The following is a 17,838-nucleotide window of genomic DNA, read 5'->3' as shown; positions in this document are numbered from 1 at the left end:
GGCTTGGTAAACACCCAAGCAACCCACCCACCCATCCTTCCGGTGTGAACTCCAAGCACGAGCCGCCCAGAGTGGGCCTGCAGCAGTTCTTTCCTCTGTACTCCGGGGTGGCTTGTGGCTTTTTAGGGCTTCCTCTTGTCTCATCCTGGCACGGGGGAATCGCAAATGCTGCTGCCTGGGCAGGGCAGGCCCCCTTTGGCTGCCTCTTCATAGCACCTCACGGACGGGCTTGGTGTTGGGTGGGTGGGGGGGTCAATGGCCAGAGACGCCTGGCCTGCCCGGTTAGGAGGGCTCTCTCCTGCAGCCGGTTCACTTCCCGAAGCCGCCTCCTGGCCTCCTCCCAAAGCCGCCTCCTCTTTGAGAATAAGCCTCTCTGTGCCGGGGCTAATTCCCGTGGATTATTCCCGCCGAGTGCTAGCGATACCAGAAAATGTTCTTAGAGGCACACAGCGCCTTGGCGGGGGCCCAGCAAGCCAGGATCCCAGCCCACTGGGAGGAACGGAAGGGCTCAAGGAAGGATTTTCCCAGGCCAGCCTTTGGCTCAAACACCCTCTGCAGCAAAATGCACCTGCTGCAGCTGCTGGTGTGCTGGGAAAGGGGGCTGCATTCATTCACAGCGAAGGAAGGGGGTGCAGCAGGGCCTCACAGAGGCGGCTGCCCAAACTCCCCACAGCAGACAGCAGAACTGCTCCGGGACCAGCATCGTTCTTGGAGAGCAGAGCCATGTCAGCCGTTCGGGCGCTCAACGATCTTTAGAAAGCAACTCATGACTTCAAGCACAGGTGCTGGGGTTTGGGGTTGTTTTTAGCTCCTTGGCTTTACAGAACAAGAGACACGGGGCAAGGATCTACCTTTCTTTGGATCGTCTTTGTTTAAAATGCAGAATGCAGCCTTTCCCATCCCAAGTGCTGGGACTGAATGCTCAAGTGAGCGTCTTGGTTTGGCTGCGCAATAGAAAGCTCCTTCTTTTAGGTGTGCCAGTAAACCCGGCCTCTGAAAGGACACTTGATCAAACACTGTTGTGTGTGCAAAACTGGGGGGCGGGGGCCGAGTGGGGAGCAGTCTGCTTGCAGACAACAGATCAACTCCAGCCTAGCAAGCCTCCAGGAAGAAGGGGGGGGCGGAGGCTGTGACTGACGTCAGCTTTTGCTGAATGTGAGGATCTCGAAAGAAGCCCCAACCGCATCTCAGGTGGCCACAGGCAGAGTCACAAAGACAGGAGGGGGGTGAGATTTTAATGCGTAATCTGACACTCTTGGACACAGGCACTGTGGTGTGGCTTCTTCCAAGGACATCTCTTCGAGTGTTCCTTGCGCAGCTTCCCAGAGGAAATGTTTGAGCCTCCATTTCACAGTTCAGTGTGCAAACGAAGACAGCAGTCGGGAACTAGCAATTGCACAAGAGCTTCCTTCTCCGCACCCTCAGCCGGCGTGCGCTCCCAGGCCAGGTGAATCCGGGACCCGAGAAGAAGGAGAGGTTCTCCAGGGGGCTTCTTTCCTTCAGGTCTGGCTGCCGCTCTTCTGCCTCACCCATTGGCTTAACATCTTTTGCTTGGTCAACAGAGCATGTTGGAACCAGGGCGAAAAGTTTCATCAGCCTTGTTTGCAAGGATCGTCTCCTGTTTTATTTTCATACCAAACCTGCAATGTAGGCCAGGCTTTGAGAGAATGGGGTCTGTGGCTGGCCTGCATCCGAGCTGTTTGCCTTTGCCACTTCAAGGCGAGTCCCAAAGGGCCAGTCGGCCCGCCCCACATGACTGGCCTGGCTCAGCCCCCTCAGGGGCTCCCCAAGGGAAGGAGGAGCTGAGACTGGCAAGCGGGGCCCTTTGCCGACCCCCGCCTGCGAGATGGGGGCTGTTCTCAGAAGCATCCTAATCTGAAAGGCGACTCCCTCGCTCGGGTGCTTCTGAATGTCGCCTCTCCCTCCCCCAAGACTTTTGTTCAGGCCAAAAAGACAGACACAGAAATCCTGGGCGCATCAGGGGGGGAGGGGCTGGCTTGGGGTGGTCTCCCAAAGCAACTGCAGCAAGAACCCCTCCCCCCTGTCCCAGGCTAGATGGCCACGAATGGTGAATGGCGGCTGGCTGGGAGGCATGGCCACAGCACAGGCGCGGGATCTGCAGCGGCAGGAGGCAATGCCAGAAGGGCCTCCTCCTCCTCCTTTGCCTGCTCCGCAGCTGGTCTGAGCAGCCCCCTTCCATGCCCACCACCTCCCTCTGGGGTCTGCTGGGTCAAGGCTGTCAGCCAAGGCACGGTGGGCTGCGCTTGTTCGGAAGGATGGATTTCCCAGGAGCTCCTGCCAAAGAATTTGCAGCACCTTCACCAAGGGTGTGGGGAGGAGCCCATCTGGGGTGGGTCAGGCCTGCCCTGAGAGACCTGCCCAGGGTGTGCCATTGGAAGCACCCAGGAGGCCAAAGTTGTGCTCCACATCACTTGGCTGTGGCCTGGAGGGGAGAGCTTAGCTTCGTATCCCTTCCTTCTGCACGCCTAGGTGCTGCCCCACAGCAGGAAGAGAAGGACTCCTGGGCCTGGGGATGCCCCCTCGGTGTGCTTCCGGCTGGCTTTGTGGCCATCTGCAGGGATTGCCTCCGGCAGCTATGGGTGAACAAAAGAGACCCCTCACGCCAAGCTTCCCACAAACAAAAGTAGTCCACCCTCCCCTGCCAGGAGGGTGTGAGGAAGATGAGTGCTCCTGTCACCGCCTGGCAAACTGGCATGATTTACCGACTCTGGAAGTGACGGTCAGGAAGGAAGCAGAGCCTCTGCTTTGGGGAGAGATTAGCTCGAATTATGTCTTCTGTCGACTGTCCCTCACCTTTCCTTTATAATCCTGCCCTTCAGCAGAGAGAAAGAGATGGAGCCAAAGGCACTGCTTGGGTGGCATCTGAACTGGTGTCTCTCCAGTCCAGTCCTGGCATTCCCAACACTGCAATGGCTCCCTGGGCTTCTGGAATCTCAAGGGGGGGGCACAAGAGCAGAGCCTGCTTGGTGGGGGCAGTGGGGGGGGGCTCTCCTGCCGCCCAGCCTGCCCTCCTTTGGAGAGACGGGCTGCAAAGGCTGGCAGCCCCCAAACGGTGGGCAGGTGAAGAGGGGGGGGCGGCCAGGTAGGCGCCACGGTGGAAGCGCCCCTCTGCCCGGAAAGCTCTGCTCGGCCCTTCTGCTTCCCCCACCCCCGCCACAGGAGGGGGGCCGGAGGACCCTGCCAGGCTGCTCGACTCCCCCCCCCCCAGTGGCTGAGCGTGTGGGGGGCCGGGCCCTGCTCTTTCCAAGCACCACAAGGAGCTGGGGGGGGTCTGATTCTAACTGGGCAGCCCCTCCATGGCCCGGCCGGAGCCCCCAGGGGCATCCCCCCCCCACCTGAAGACGACGCCCGCTGCGGCTCGCCAAAGCGCCCAGCCGGCCAGCCGTGGGGCTCTTCTTCCCGGGGCTCTTTTCCACGCGGCCCTCCGGGGGGGGGCGGCCGCCCGCCTCCCGGGGGAGCCCCCCGCCGCGCTTGGGTGGGTGTGCCGGAGCGAGGGGCCTCGGGGAGCCCCTCCGGGGAAGCCCCCGCTGGCAGCGACGCTGGTGGCCCCCGGCCGGCCGGCCAGGGAAGGGGTCGCCTCCTGCCAGGCAGGTGCACGGAGGCGGGGGGGGGGGCAGCGGAGTGCTGCTCAACACCTGCAGGGATGCCTTCGACTCCCCGGCGCAGGCAGGCGCCCAGGATCCGCGCCAGATCCGCGCCCCGCCGCCAGACCCGCGCGCGCTCCCCGCCGCCGGCTGCGCGGCCCGTCCCCCGAAGGAAGCCCCTGGCCGGTTGGGCGGAGGCGCTTTGCACGTGGCCAGGAGCCTCTGGGGCAGCGCGCCCGTCGGGCCGCTGCGGGAGTTTGGGAGCGGGCAGCCGGGACCCGAGAGGCGCCCGAGGCAGCCCCCGCCCCCGCCCCTGGCGGGCCAGCGGGGCTCCGGAGCCTCACCTGCGCCCGCCCGCCCGAGCGGAGCGAAGATGCGCCGAGGCCGCCTGCTGCCGCCGCCGCCGTCCCTGGTGCGCTGCGCTGCGCCGCGCGGCCGGCCGGCCGGCGGGCCTCTTTAAGGGGACCCCTCCGCCAGCGCCCGCGGACGCCCCCTGCCGGCTGCCCGGGCCCGCGGGGCGGGGCCGGAGCAGGAGCGGGACCCCCCGCCCCGCCGCACGCCTTGCGTGCCCCCGCAGGTCGGGAAGGCTCCCGCTCGGGCCCCTGGCCGCCCCCCGCCCCGTCGGGCTGCTGGCTGAGCTGCTGGGCAGGGAAAGCCGCGCCGGGGCCCCGGGCAGGAAGGCACGGGCAGCCGCCCTCCCCCCCCCAGATCTCCCCCCTGCTTGCCCGCCGGTTGCACGCCCGGGCCCCAAAGCAGGGTCGCAAGAAGCCCCGGAGGCAAAAGAGTCCAGCTCTCCCCTGAGGTGTCCTCCGTTGGAAGGGGCTTTCTAGCCCCCTCCCCCATCTGTCCAGAAGATGTCCCTCTCTCATCCTACCCGAAGGCGAGGTCATCTGCTGAAGCTGGAGGGGGAGAGATGCAAAACGGAGAAAAGGAAGCATTTCTTCGCACAACGCATCGTTCAATGGTGGAACTCCCTGTCCAGGATGTGCTGATGGCTGCCAACTTGGAAGGCTTGAAGAGGGGAGCAGACATGTTCATGGAGGATAGATAGGGCTATCCACGGCTACTAGTCAAAATGGATAGTAGTCATGATTGATGCATCCCTATTCTCTCCAGGATCAGAGGAGTATGTCTAATATCTTAAGTGCTGTGGAACACAGGCAGGATGCTGCTGCTGCTGCTGCTGCTGTTGCAGTCCTCTTGTTTGTAGGCTTCCTAGAGGCCCCTGGTTGGCCACTGTGTGAACAAACTGCTGGGCTTGATGCACCTTGGTCTGATCCTTAGCATGGTCTTTCTTATGTTTTTATGAAGATCCATAGCTGTGGCACCCCCAGCAGCCTTTGCCTGAAGACCCCAGAAGAGGGAAAGGTCCCCCTACCACCACAGGTGGTCCTCTTACCAAACTGCTCTCAGGGTTAGGAAGTGTCTCTCTGGACCGATTTGGTTACCAAAAGCTTGAGGAGAGGGGAGCTCAAAGCAGCCGGGGGTGGGGGCAACCTGAGATGCCCAGAAAAGGTTTTCCATTATCTGGGCTCCACCAGGGGAAAGGCCTAGCTCATCCACCCAACTATGTAAATATTTATATCTTGTCTTTCCTTGTGGCTCAGAGGGGCTTACAAATTCAAGTTTAAAACACAGAGAATAACATGAAACTCCAAACAACCCATTTAAACCCCAGCCAGTCGGATGCCCTCACAGCCCCTCCCTCTCTAGACATTTGTAGGCAGCCCCTCCCCATCCTCAGAGTGGGGCGACAACAGAAAAGGCCTGCTCCTCTCTGATATAGTAGAACGGCAGGCATGCATCATGACCAGTATCCATGTTGACCAGCAGCCATGGACCGGTCTGATCCCCTTGTCAAGCAATCGGTGCTGCTGGCCATCGCCACATCCTCTGGCAGCAAGTTGCCCATTTTAATCACTCACTGTGCATAGAAGTGTTTCCTTCTGTCCCTCCTCAATCTACTGCCCATCAGCTTCATGGGATGCCCTCGAGTTGTAGTACTCTCACCACCCCCTGCAGTTTTATAGCCCTCTTATCATGTCCCCCTCCCCACAGTAGTTTTCCTTCTAAACTGGAAAGTCCCAGATTCTTCAGCCTTTCCTCTGAATCCTCTGGGTTGCCCCTCTTCCGTACTCTTCCCAGCAGGATTGCCAATGAGGGTGGGTCGCGGCTCTCTGCAGGGGCCGTACAGTATTGGCTGATCTATGGTCAGTCCCTTTCCTGATCATCCCCAGCACGGAGTTTGCCTTTTTCGCCGCTGCCGCACTCAGAGTTGACATTTTCATTGCATTTTCTGCTGTCAGTCTTGGCCAGTTCAGAACTGGTTCAGGGTTCCAACATGAAGACTACTTTCATGTCCATCTTGAAGGGGGGGAGAACCAAAGCAGAGGCAGCCCAAGACATTTTAGTACCTTCACCAGAAAATGTAGGTTGGTGGTGGTTCCTGGGGGGGTGGGGCATGGCATTAGTCTCCCAGATGGAGAACCAGCATTGCACACAGGTGTCACTGTGGGGGGCGCAACGCAGCTTGTAATTTGCCCCAGAAGACTCACTAGGCAGGATGTGGTTGATAGGGGGGCAACCAGATGTTGGAAATGAAAAACCCCAAAGCCTCCCTCTTTCCCTTTGATGGCAAAGGGCTGCCCCCTGGTGTTCAGCATGGCTGCCTGCAACAGGAACGAAACCTGGGCAATGCCTTGGATTGTGTATGCCCATGCCATCAAGATGCAACTGATTTATAGCGGTCCCACCCACCCCCGCCCCCAGCAAAGGTCTTCAAGGCAAGGGAGAGGGGGAGGTGGTTTGCCAGGGCCTTCCTCTGCAGATCTGAGCTTCTGGGATCTGGTGAGGGAGGGCTTTCCCATGCTGACGTCCCCCCCTGGGCCTTTGATTAGGACTAACCAAATTGTCACAAGACATTCTGCAAAGCTTTCAGACTCACCAAAACTCATTCATAAGGCCAGATGTACAAAATTTGAAACGTGAGAGGGGCGGGAAGCTGAGTTCTCAGGTCCTGGCGTTAGGACCTGATCTTGCAAGCATTCTGGGCATCCAAGGTAGCCTGCCTTTGTGGCTGGGATTCAGTTACACTCCAGCATCTGCTCTGGGAAGAGGCGGCCTTGGATGGCAGGCCACTCTCTGGCCACTCACTGGGGATACAAAACCCAGCAATAAATAGTCCCACCAGATGTGATACATGAACCCTTTTGCAAGCTGTGAGCAAAAGGGAGCCCCTGGAAGGCAGGTCTTTGTAGTATATTAACAATGGTTAAGATCAATTTCAGGAGATACTCAAGGTCCAGAGTCAACTGAAGCCAAACTGGGGGTGGGGGTGGGGTTCACCTGGTGGTTTTCTATTATGTTCTGTCATTTTGTCTTCCTGGAGTTCCTTCCATTCTGCTGACAATTCCCTTGCTTTCTTGGCAGAAATAAGTAGAGGAAAGTTGCAAACAGCCATATTGGTCCCTGCAAAACCCCGACAAGAACAAAATCAGAGTAGTGCCTTTTATCAGGACCAAATGGACACAAACCTTGTGCCAGCTCCCCCTCCATCCCCCTGATCCAAATGAGCCTTCTTAAGGTCTTCCGAAGCATGTCCAGCAAAGATTAACTGGTGCTCATTGAGATGCACAAGAGGGGCGCAGGTTGCATGAAGGGGCGTGATGGACGGAAGCCCCCATGCCACTTTCCATTGTCACTGTTATTATGTGGTGGGGTCAGTCCGCATGGCTTGCGTCAAGGAAAAAGACGGGGTGCGTGCACATTGGCTGCTTTCTGGGGGGCCCAGTGTCTAGATCCGCTTTTCATAACTGATGTTAGGAAGTGAAACGTTTCAATATGAGCTAGCAGGCTGGCCTCCCAAGAAAGATGTCCATTGAGCATTTTGGACTACAAGAATGGGAATCGCATTTAAGTGCACATTTTCCTGCCAACCAGAAGATTTCCCCAGGCTTACAAACCCCAGTTTGGCATTCATCTCTGGCCCTGTTGTACAGATTTGCCTGTTGTGTGTGTGTTAAGTGCCGTCAAGTCGCTTCCGACTCATGGCGACCCTATGAATCAAAGTACTCCAAAGTGTCCTATCCTTAACAGCCTTGCACAGATCCTGCAAAATGAGAGCCGTGGCTTCCTTTATTGAGTCAATCCATCTCTTGTCGGGTCTTCCTCTTTTCCTGCTGCCCTCAACTTTTCCTAGCATGACTATCTTTTCCAGTGACTCTTGTCGTCTCATAATGGGACTAAAATGGCCTTTGCTTATTAGAGACAAGATTACTGCAAAAACCCAGGGTGGTCTTCAAGGGTACATTTGGGGAAACGCGGGTTTGTTTTTCTTTCCTAATATTGTGCCTAATGACAGTTGTCTGTGGTGTCTAATCATACTTGTGGTTGACTAAAATACTAAATATTCATTGAGATTTTTTAGGATAGTCATTGGGACTTTGGTTGGGTGGTTGGGGCTGCATGACCTCCCGTCACTAGCAAATATGATCCAGTTTGGTTTCTAATGACTCTGTAGCTACAGCAGAACCTGAAATGAATCAGCGGCTCTGACGATGGGGAGACTCCCCTGGTTTCTGGTGTTTTCCGTCATTCAAGGGCCTGGCGTTCTGTTAGTGCTGGAGACCTTTGACTAGCAGCCGCTGTTTACGTTCACCCACCCACCCCGTCCTGCCTCCCAAAATAATGTGTGCAACTTGAAAACCTGCTTTGCCCCCCTCCCAGCATCCTCCAGTCCCTCTGTTGGCGACGGCCAAGGTTTCCCACCATGCCCTGAAATAATAACTTTTCTCCCATCCGGTTTTGTGTTTTTTTTGGGGGGGGGGCGCTGAACATCTGGAGGACTCCCAAACTTCCACGCTGTTCTGTTTTAATTGGGCCTAGGAGAAAGCATAACATTAGGGTTTTTTTTGAGGGGGGGTTTTCTGCAGACTGACGCAGGTACCTCCACTATACAAATAGATCGGCTATTTGACTGGCAAGGCATTGACAACCGGGCCCTCCCTTCCCATCAAATGCTTTGATGGTGGCTTTTGACAGGGCCCAGAGAGATCTTGTCCACAAGCCCTAGAAGCACCCCTGGGCCACTGGCGCCCCCCTGCCTCTGAGGCTGAGCTGGACAGCTTCCGCCTCTCAGCCAGTTTTCAGCCTGTGCTGGGACAATGCCCCCCCCCCCCAGTTCCCCGCTGGCCTGCTTCTGGGCCAGGCAGTCGCGCCACTGCCCAGGGCCCCCTCCCACCCCGTTCTCAGCTGGCACTCCTGCCCCCAGCGGGGGGCCCTCCACAGACGCCTCTCTCTCTCTCTGCCTGTGCCTGCAGGCCTGCCTCACCAGGTCCTGGCGGCTGCGGGATTGTGCTTCGCTGGGGGCGCTTCAGCCTCCTCGTCCTCCTCCTCCTCCTCCGCAAGAGGCGACCGGATCTCTTGCAGTTCCAGCAGGGGGCCGGCAGGGAGCAGCGTTTGCCAGCAAATGCTCAGCCGGTGGCCAAGAGTTCCGGGGACAGCAGGGCTGGCCCAGGACAGGCTGTTCAGAGGTTGCCAACCTCCAGGTGGGGCCTGGAGACTTCCCAGAATTACAACGGATCTCCAGACTGCAGACGATCAGTTCTCCAGGAGAAAGTGGCTGCTTTGGAGGGTGGGGCTCTCTGCCTTTATGCCCTGCTGTGGTCCCAGACCCTCCCCCCTCAAATCTGGAGGATTTTCCCAATCTGAAATTGGCAACCTGAGCCGTTTCCTCCCTTGCTACCAGCATTCCCCCCCCCCCACACACGCACACCAGTGATCCAGCGTGGTATAGTGGTTAAGAGTGGCAGACTCTAATCTGGAGCTCTGGGTTCGATTCCCCACTCCTTCACATGTAGCCTGCTGGGTGACCTTGGGCCAGTCACAGCTCTCTCTGAACTCTCTCAGCCCCACCTACCTCACAAGGTGTCTGTTGTGGGGAAAGGAGGGGAAGGAGACTGTGAGACGGTCTGAGACTCCTTAAAGGTAGAGAAAAGTGGGGTGCAAAAACAGCTCCTCTTCTTCTGCCATCATTGAAGAAATCAGCACCACCCTCCGGGAACCTTGGCACCTGCAGCCCCTTCAGCAGGCACACTGCTAGCCCCGAGGGATTTCTTTTTTTTGGGGGGGAGGCTCCTAGTCCATGCCAAGTGCACGTGGATAAGTTCAGCTCTGGGGCACTGATAAAGCAAAAGACAGCACAGCTGGTGGAGGGGAGCAGGTGCTGAACAAGGCAGGGGGCCTCCGCTGGGTTGCACCTCCTCAGCGGATTAATCATTGACCTCCTGGGAACGAAAACAGCAGGAGGAAAAGAGCCGCTGGCCACCCTGCGCAAGAGGGCTTGGCTCTGGTTGTGGGGAGGAAAAGCCCCACTGTACGGCAGGAGGACAAGGCCTGGGGCAACTAGAGGTGGGGCTCCCCCATCTCCCCCCCCCCCGGAAACGGCCGCAGAGTGTTTCTGTTCTGGAATGCAGAAAGGGCCGAGGCCGGCCCGGTTGGAGGTGAGGGACCGCTCTGTCAGAAAGTTCTGCCTAATCTCGCTGCCCGCAAGATGCGCTGGCATGATGCTCATTGCCCTCTGCACAGCCCCCACCCCCACAGACCTTGCAAGCATTTAGCCCCCCCTCCACACACCCACATGGCTTCCATCGGGGGCAGAATTCAGGAGCCCCCCTCCCCCCCCGACACACAGGGTAGTTCTGGAGACAGCAGTTGTGCCTCTGGCTCCCCTCCCACCTGAGCCCCTGGGGTGCCTCCTGAAATGTCTGCCTGGCACCCTCCAAGGGACCTTCCCCACTTCCATCACGGCCCATCGGGCTTTTCTAGCAGTGTTTACATGGACAAGCCACACAGCGTGTGTGTGCGCGTGCGAGTGTGCAAAACTCTGGCCCGGACCCAGGGCTTCCCAGCTGCAGGCACGACGGCCACGAACTGAGCCGTGCCAGCCCCGCTGCCCTCATCTCCCCCAGCCCCTGGGCCGCCCTCTGGCTTCCGGGAGCCCTGCCCACCCGAGCAGAGGGGCCCCTCTCTGTTTCAGCCTGCAGGGAAAGGTCAAGGCCAGGCCGGAGGTCCTGCTGCCCCCCCCACCCCCCCCGAGAGGGCTCTCTCTGGGTCCTGGGGAGGACAGGGCGGGTGCCCCCCCCCCCAAAGGAGGGCAGAAGGCAGGCTGGATTGCAGGGAGGAAGGGCTGGGGCCCCTTCCCAGCGCCCTGCCCGCCTGCCCCCGTTGGGCCCCTGCCCGCCTGCCCAGCTCAGGGCCGCCGTCCCGGCCCGCCTCCCCTTCCCCCTCCCCTTCCCCCTCCCCCTCCCCACAGCCCTGGGAGGTGGGCCAGGCTGGCCGAGTGAGCGGCGTTCCCTGGCCAGTGGGGATCGGGGCCGGAGGGCAGGTTGGGAGCTCCCCCGCGGCCTTTGGCCCGGGGGCCCAGCTGCTAGGAGACGGGCTCCCTTGGGCGCTGGCCGGCGCCGCGGGGGCCAGCGCCTGAGGTCCGCGAGCCTGCCGGCCTGGCGCTCTGCACGCCCTCAGAGGCCACGCGGGCGGGCGGGCGGGCGGAGGGCCGAGCAGGAAGGGCCGCCTCCCGGGCGCCGCATTGGCCGCTGGGGGGCAGGGACGGCCCTGCGCCCGGCCCGCGGCTCCGGCGCACGGAGGGAGCAGCCGCGCCGCCATGGTGAGTCCAGCCGCCGCCGCCGCCGCCGCCCGGGGCGCTGCTCGGTGGGGGGGCGTCGGGCGTCCGGGCGGGTCCCGCCAGTCCTTCCCCGCCAAGCCGCGGCGCCGGTTGGGCCGCCAGCCTCCGCGGGGCGGGGGGGGGGCGCTGCCGAGCCCCTGCGCGGGGCGCGCGTCCCCCCGCTCCGGCTGGGGGGGGGCGAGGCGGCCCCTCGCCCTGCGTCCCGGCTGGGCTGGGCAGCCCCGCGGAGGGGGCCCTGGTGTCTCTTCCGGGGGGCGACTTCCCGGGGCGGGGGCGGCGGCGGCGGCTGCTTTATGTCGGGGGGGGGGGTTGGCATGGTGGGGCTTGGGGCAGCGCGGGCGGCGGGGCGGGGGCTGGCGTGTGTGCTCGCCGGCCCCCCGGGCTTGCCCTGCGTGGCAGCCGCAGCCCCCTTTGCCTTGCGGCCCCCGCGCTTGTCGGGGCCTCGGCCGGGGGAGGGCGGCGGGGGCTGCGGCTGCCTGTCGGGCCAGGGAGTGGCGGCCCTCCGTCGGCCCGGCTGCCTCCTGCCCCGGGCCGGATGTGGGCGGGCTCGGAGACGCCGCGTTTGGGTGCGGGGCCCCCGGCCGTGGCGGCTGGCAGGGTCCGGCTCCGGCCCTCTTGCGCTTGGGACTCGTGCCTCGCCCGCCCGGCATGTCAGCACATGCCACGAGCCTGGCCGGTGGCAACCAGAGGCCTGGTGCTCAGCGCCCAGAGGGTGGGCCCCGATCGCGGCGGAGGCGGTGGCGGGCACGCTGCCTCCAGACAGCTGGCTGTGGTTGGCCGGGCGCTGCTCAGAAGGTCGGCAAACGCCTGCAGGCTCCATCCTCCGCAGAGGAGCAGGAAGTGGCCGGGCAGGCAAGTTGCACGTGTGTTTGGGGCGGCTGTCCTGCACTGCAGGGGTGGGGTGCAAGGCCCCTCTTGGCACGCTAGCTGGCAGCCCCTCTTCTGAGCACGTTGGGGGGGCCGCTTTCCTGCGAAGCCAAAGGCGAGTGGGGCAGGGGGTTGCGGGAGGGCCGTGGCTCCTCTGTGGTGGCCTCGTACACAAGCCCTGAGGCCGAGTCCAGCGATGTGCTCCGCAGAGGGGAAGCCTCTCCATCCTGAGTGGCCCGCAGCTTTGCCCCAGGGCGGGCCGGAGGCCTCAACTCTGAGAACGGGGTGTGAGTGGGTGTGGATTTGGCTTTGAATGCTGGGGGTGGGGGGGATTCCTCTCCTTCAAAGCAGCATGGCTTTTCTCGTCCTCCACAGACTGCAGCCCTGCGGTGGGAACGCCTGCCATTGCCAGCCCCCTGGCTCTCTTGCAGCCCTTCCACCCCTGAATGTGGGAGCGGTGTTGTTGATGTGGCCCGCTGCCAGCTCTCAGTGCCCACAGGGGGCCAGTGTAGCCTTGTGGCCCGGGATGAAGGAGGGGTGGCCCCGGTAGGAGCCCGCCCCATGGGACGCCAGCAGCCGCTCCACCTGATGTCGGCCTCCTTGCTGGAATTCCAGTCCGGCACACCTTCCTGGCAGGGGGTGGAGTGGGGGGTGGTTAAGCACTCAGAAGAGCTTTTTCTGCCTTTCTTTGTGGCGCTGCCACGCTCAACGAGTCTGGTCTGGTTTGACTGCAGACAGTTGCACATTCGTGTGTGTGTGTGTGTGTGTGTGGTGGAACCTGCTCCCGTGCTGGGAGGGGCCTCCAGGTGCCTCAAGCCCTCCCCCACCATGTACATTCCTTTCTCTCCCTGTGTAGCCTGAGACAGCGGCGCCCAGCCTTTTTGATACAGTGATACAGTGACCCACCAGTCCAAATGTATCCACTGTCCGGGGATGGCACAAGGTTGTTGGCATCCGAGGCAGATGATGACCTTTGGGCACCCACCAAGCATTCCATTTTTGACTGTGGCTGACCACAGTTTTTTGATTAACCACTAAAATCGCACAGAGGGTGCCTCCACCGCCCCTACTACAAACCCCATGCAAGGGGCATTCTGACAAGCACAGCCTTAGCATGGGGAGGTGAGATTCCGGCCTTTGACCACCACCTCCTCCTCCTCCTCCAGAACTCCCTCTTACCCCCCCAAAGATTCTAAGCAACCCACTCTAGTAACCACCAGGACACATTTTACTTGATCAACATGTATATGCACAGAAGAAAAAATACCACCTGATGTCTGGCATGGAAGACCCCATTTCCAGGGTCAGATCTTGGCTTATAAAATACAAAAGAGAGCAACAGAAAGGGCCGTGGGGGGCCTTAGGGAGGGCTGGCAGGCGATCCACTTTTGGAGTCTTCGCAACCTGCTTTTGGGTCCCAACCCACAGGGCTGGAAGCACTGGCCTAAAAGATTCGCAGGGGTCCTCCGAGGAGGTGTCTGCTTGGCTTCCTGCTTGGCATCCATGGCTTCTGGACACAAATGAATTTGCCCTTCTTGTCTGAGCTTGGGATGGCAGTGGTGCTTTGGCCGGGGGAAGCTGCGCCTGATTGCCTGTGGACCGTTGGACGGTGTGCTGGCAGTTCCGGCTGGCGGTGGAGGAGCCTGAGCATGGATCTGGTGTTCTCAGAGAAGTGTATCCCCCCCAGCCAGCCATTCGGCCACAATGTCCTGGCTGAAAAGTGCCCAGCCCAGCAAATGTCAAGATATTCCAGGAAGGGAAGTGATTCAGTCCTCCGGGATGAGTGCTTCTCAGCTGCTTCTGCTTGGAGGAGCAGGGAGTGAGTGAGCGAGTGTGTGTGTGGGGGGGCGCGTCCCCCAAGCCCTCGTGAGTGAGCGGAAGGCGGAGCTTGAGCTCCTCTCCAGTCCCCGGGACCTCTTTGCTCCTGCAGCCATTTCCTGCCTGCTGGGCTGGGAAGGAGGTTAGTGGCGTTCCTGTATTAGTTGAAGGGGTCCCTTTTTGTGGCGGGGAGGCGGAAGTGGTGCGTGTTCGGGGAAGGCGAGCACTTCTTGAAGCAGGCGCGGGGAGTCCAGCTGGCCAACGATGTTGTCAGGAACGGAGATCCTGTCTGAACTTGCTACCTGCTGCCTGATGCACCTCTGGGAGGGCACTTCTGGATTGCTCTGCCTTTGATTTGCAGCGCATGCTGCTCTTTCTGGAGGAGGTGTGAACACTCTGGCCTCTCTGAGTTGTGCAGGGCCTACTGGAGGGGAGGCGGCACTTAAAGGGTCTTCCCAGGTGGGGCCAAGGCCGGGCCTCTGGATCGTGGGGGGATGGAGCTGGCTCCGACTGAGGCAATGGGGGCCGCTTGACACATGAAGCTGCCTTATACTGAATCAGACCCTCGGTCCATCAGAGTCAGTATTGTCCACTCAGACCAGCAGCGGCTCTCCAGGGTTTCAGGCAGAGGTCTTTCACATCACCTACTTGCCTAGTCCCTTTTAACTGGAGATGCCAGGGATTGAACCTGGGACCTTCTGCATGCCAAGCAGAGGCTCTACCGCTGAGCCACAGCCCCTTTTACCTCCTTGCTGGAATTCCAGTCTGGCACACCTTTCTGGCATCTTCCTGGCAGAGCTTTTACCTCTTGGAATGGTACAGGTGGCCTTTGAGCCCCTCGGGTCAGGAAGTGGTTGGCCACATTTTGGGTGGCTGCCAAGCTGCTAGGCCACGGGGCCAGCTTAGAAGGCATCAGGCTTCACAGGAGGGTTTGGGGAGGGGTGGGGCCCCTCTGCACATGCTGCTGCAGGAACTTGCCTGGCTCCTGTTTTCCAGCGTCGCTGGGCCCCCTGGCCTGTGGTCCTCCTGAGCTCTTAGTGGAAAGCAGGTTTGGGTTTGCTGCCTGGCTTCCCTGGCAGCAGTTTCCCTGGGCTGGGCGCTCAGATCCAGTTTCTCCTGGTCTGTGGGAGAAGGAATCTGCAGGCAGCTGCAGGGGGCTTTTGCCCTTGAAAGCGGCTGCTCTGCCAGGGGGGCTTTGTGGCGACCCCCCCTGTTATTTCTGGGGAACAAGCCAAGCTCCCAGGCATCCCCATGTCTGGAGTTGCAGGAAGTATTCTTATTGGCAGCTGGCTTAAATTTGTGGTGTGGATCTTGCCCGAGGCACGAAGGAGTGGAAGAGGGGAAGCAGGAGAGAGAGCAGTGGATCTGGCAGAGCCCAGTAATAAAATGTGGGTCATGCTCCCTTATTTTAAGGGTTGGAAATTGGTGCCTGCCTGGTCGCCTGTGGCGAGTGAGGGAGGCCTTCAGACAACCCTGAAGGAAAGCTTGTTCGAAGTTGGTTCTATCCTCAAAGAATGAGGGCAGGCGAGTATCTCTGGGGCTTGTGTTTGCAAGGCTGAGTGCTCCTTCCCCCCCCCCACACACACAGAGCAGTGCGGAGGGACTAGAGTTCTTGGATCTCTGCGCATAAGCAGAGAAGCGCGTCTTGCTCCCAGCCGGTGGCCTAGAGGGCTTCCAGAGGGGCTGAGACTCGCTCACGGGGAAAGAGAGGCCCTTCAAAAGCCTGGGGGCTGTGATGGTGAAATAAACTGCCTTGAAATCTGGAGGTTCCTTCTCTGAGAGCCAGTGGCTGAGGAGCGAGGGGAGGGCTGCTGCCCGCCTGCCCCTCTGGTGGGCTTCTCAGAGGCCTCTGGCTGGCCGCTGGTGGAAGCAGGACGCCGCCATTCCAGATGGCCCCGTTAGGAGGTTTGCAGCTGCCTCTTGGAAAGTGGGCCTGTCTTGTTCTCTGGGAGGGAACTTGAGATCAGTGAACTCGGCCTGTGCTTTCCCTGCAACAACTTGGCCCTTGGCCGGCCTGAATAAAAGGCGTGCTGTGGGCTGCGTTCTGCTGTCCCGGCTTTGACTTTGGGGCCAAAGTGGCTGCTCACAGCTCCTTTCTCCAGGAGAGCCTCTGTGTGTGTGTGTGTGTGTGTGTGTGTGTGTGTGTGTGCCCGCGTGTATGGGGGAGGCAGCCTGACCTCCGCATTCCTTGGCCTGACCTTGTTTATGCCGCTGGCGGCACTGATCCTCGGAGGGCCTCCAGAGGGTAAGAAGCTGCTGCGTGGCTCTGGAGGATTCCAAGGGCAAAGGAGGAGGCGATGGAGCGGGCGAGGGGGCTGTGTTTTGGGCGAGGGCAGCCTGGGGTGGGGGCCATGAGAAGCTGGCTTCCCTGGCAGCCCCCCTTCTGCCGCTGGTCCCTGCTTGCGATGATCAGATTCCATCTCGGCTGCTTGGCCATGGAAACAGGACCTCTGGCAAGGGCTTCCTGCTGTGCTGGGGGCAGGGAAAGGGGATGCCTCCTCCTGGATGGGTGCGGGGCTGGGTGTAAGCGGGGTGCCCAGGTGCCGGTCTTGGGCACCCTTCCTAGGAGCACTGGTGACTGGGCAGCTGAAGAAGAAGAAGGGTTGGTTTTTGTATTCTGACTTTCTCTACCACTTAAGGAAGAATCAAACCGGCTTACAATCTCCTTCCCTTCCCCTCCCACAACAGACACCCTGAGAGGTATGTGGGGCTGAGAGAGCTCTAAGAGAGCTGTGACTAGCCCAAGGTCACTCAGCTGGCTTTATGTATAGCAGTGGGGAAACCAACCCAGTTCACCAGATTAGCATCCACCGCTCACGTGGAGGAGTGGGGAATCAAACCCGGTGCTCCCAATCAGAGTCCACCACTCCAAACCACCACTCTTAACCACTACACCACGCTGGCTGCCAAGCTGTTGGGCCCCAAGTCTCTGGCCAAAGGGCCGTGCAGATGGGCTGGGCACACACATCTGGGAATCAATTTCAAGTTGCAGCTTCTGTATTAAGTTCATTCTGGGAACTTAATATGGGAATTCTGCAAAATCCAAGTTCCTCAGAGGAGCCAGGTAACGTAATATTGATGCGCCTCCCCTGGCGGGGCATGCCCACAGCCAAGCTGGGGCAGGAAGGCTCCCTTCTCAGAGGTGGGGTGCGGGGTCTGGGCCGGGCCACTTGTGAGCTCAGCCCAGAAGATAACAGCATGCCGCCAGAAGCAAAGGTCTTAATGGGCTGGAACCAGCGTCCCAAGGCAGGGGGCATCAGGTGAAGCTTCTTGCTGCGGGGCCTGGTGTGCAGCAGCAGGGGCGGGGGCAAGGGATTGCAAACAAGGCAGCCAGTGTGCTGTGTAGTTTAGTAGGATCTGGGAGGCCTGGGTTCGAATCCCCACTCTGAAAGAGACAGGGTATAAAGGAATACAGGAAATATCACCATGCCTGTGTATTGATCCATGGTGTGGCTGCGAGAGGAATGCTGGGTACAGTTCTGGTTACCCAAAATGATGAAGTGTCTTGGGGGGGCGGTTATGCCAGCATCCAGATTGTCATCTAGGGCCTCCCCCCCCCCAAGGATCAGCTGCAGGCCTCCCCCTGGCTTTCAGGCCCAGAGAACAGTTGCCAAAAGGCCAAGGGAAGTCTGGCTCGACCGGACTCAGAGGAAAGAAATTGCCAAAATTAGTTAAAATGTAAAGGGAGAGGCCCGTTTGCCAGAGGGTTCATGTGAAAAGCAAATGCCTTGATTAGCCGAGATCATTTCAGATTCCAGCCCCCCCTCCCCTCAAGATGGTCAAAGGACAAATATTGCAGAAGAGTGGAAGGGGATCTTAAGACGGCATCTGATGCATTCAAAAGGGCAATCGGATCTCCTTCCTGAA

This window comes from Euleptes europaea, chromosome 19 (genome assembly GCF_029931775.1).
Source record: "Euleptes europaea isolate rEulEur1 chromosome 19, rEulEur1.hap1, whole genome shotgun sequence".
Lineage (NCBI taxonomy): Eukaryota > Metazoa > Chordata > Lepidosauria > Squamata > Sphaerodactylidae > Euleptes > Euleptes europaea.
The sequence above is the reverse complement of the archived record's forward strand: the minus strand, read 5'-3'. Positions refer to the sequence as shown.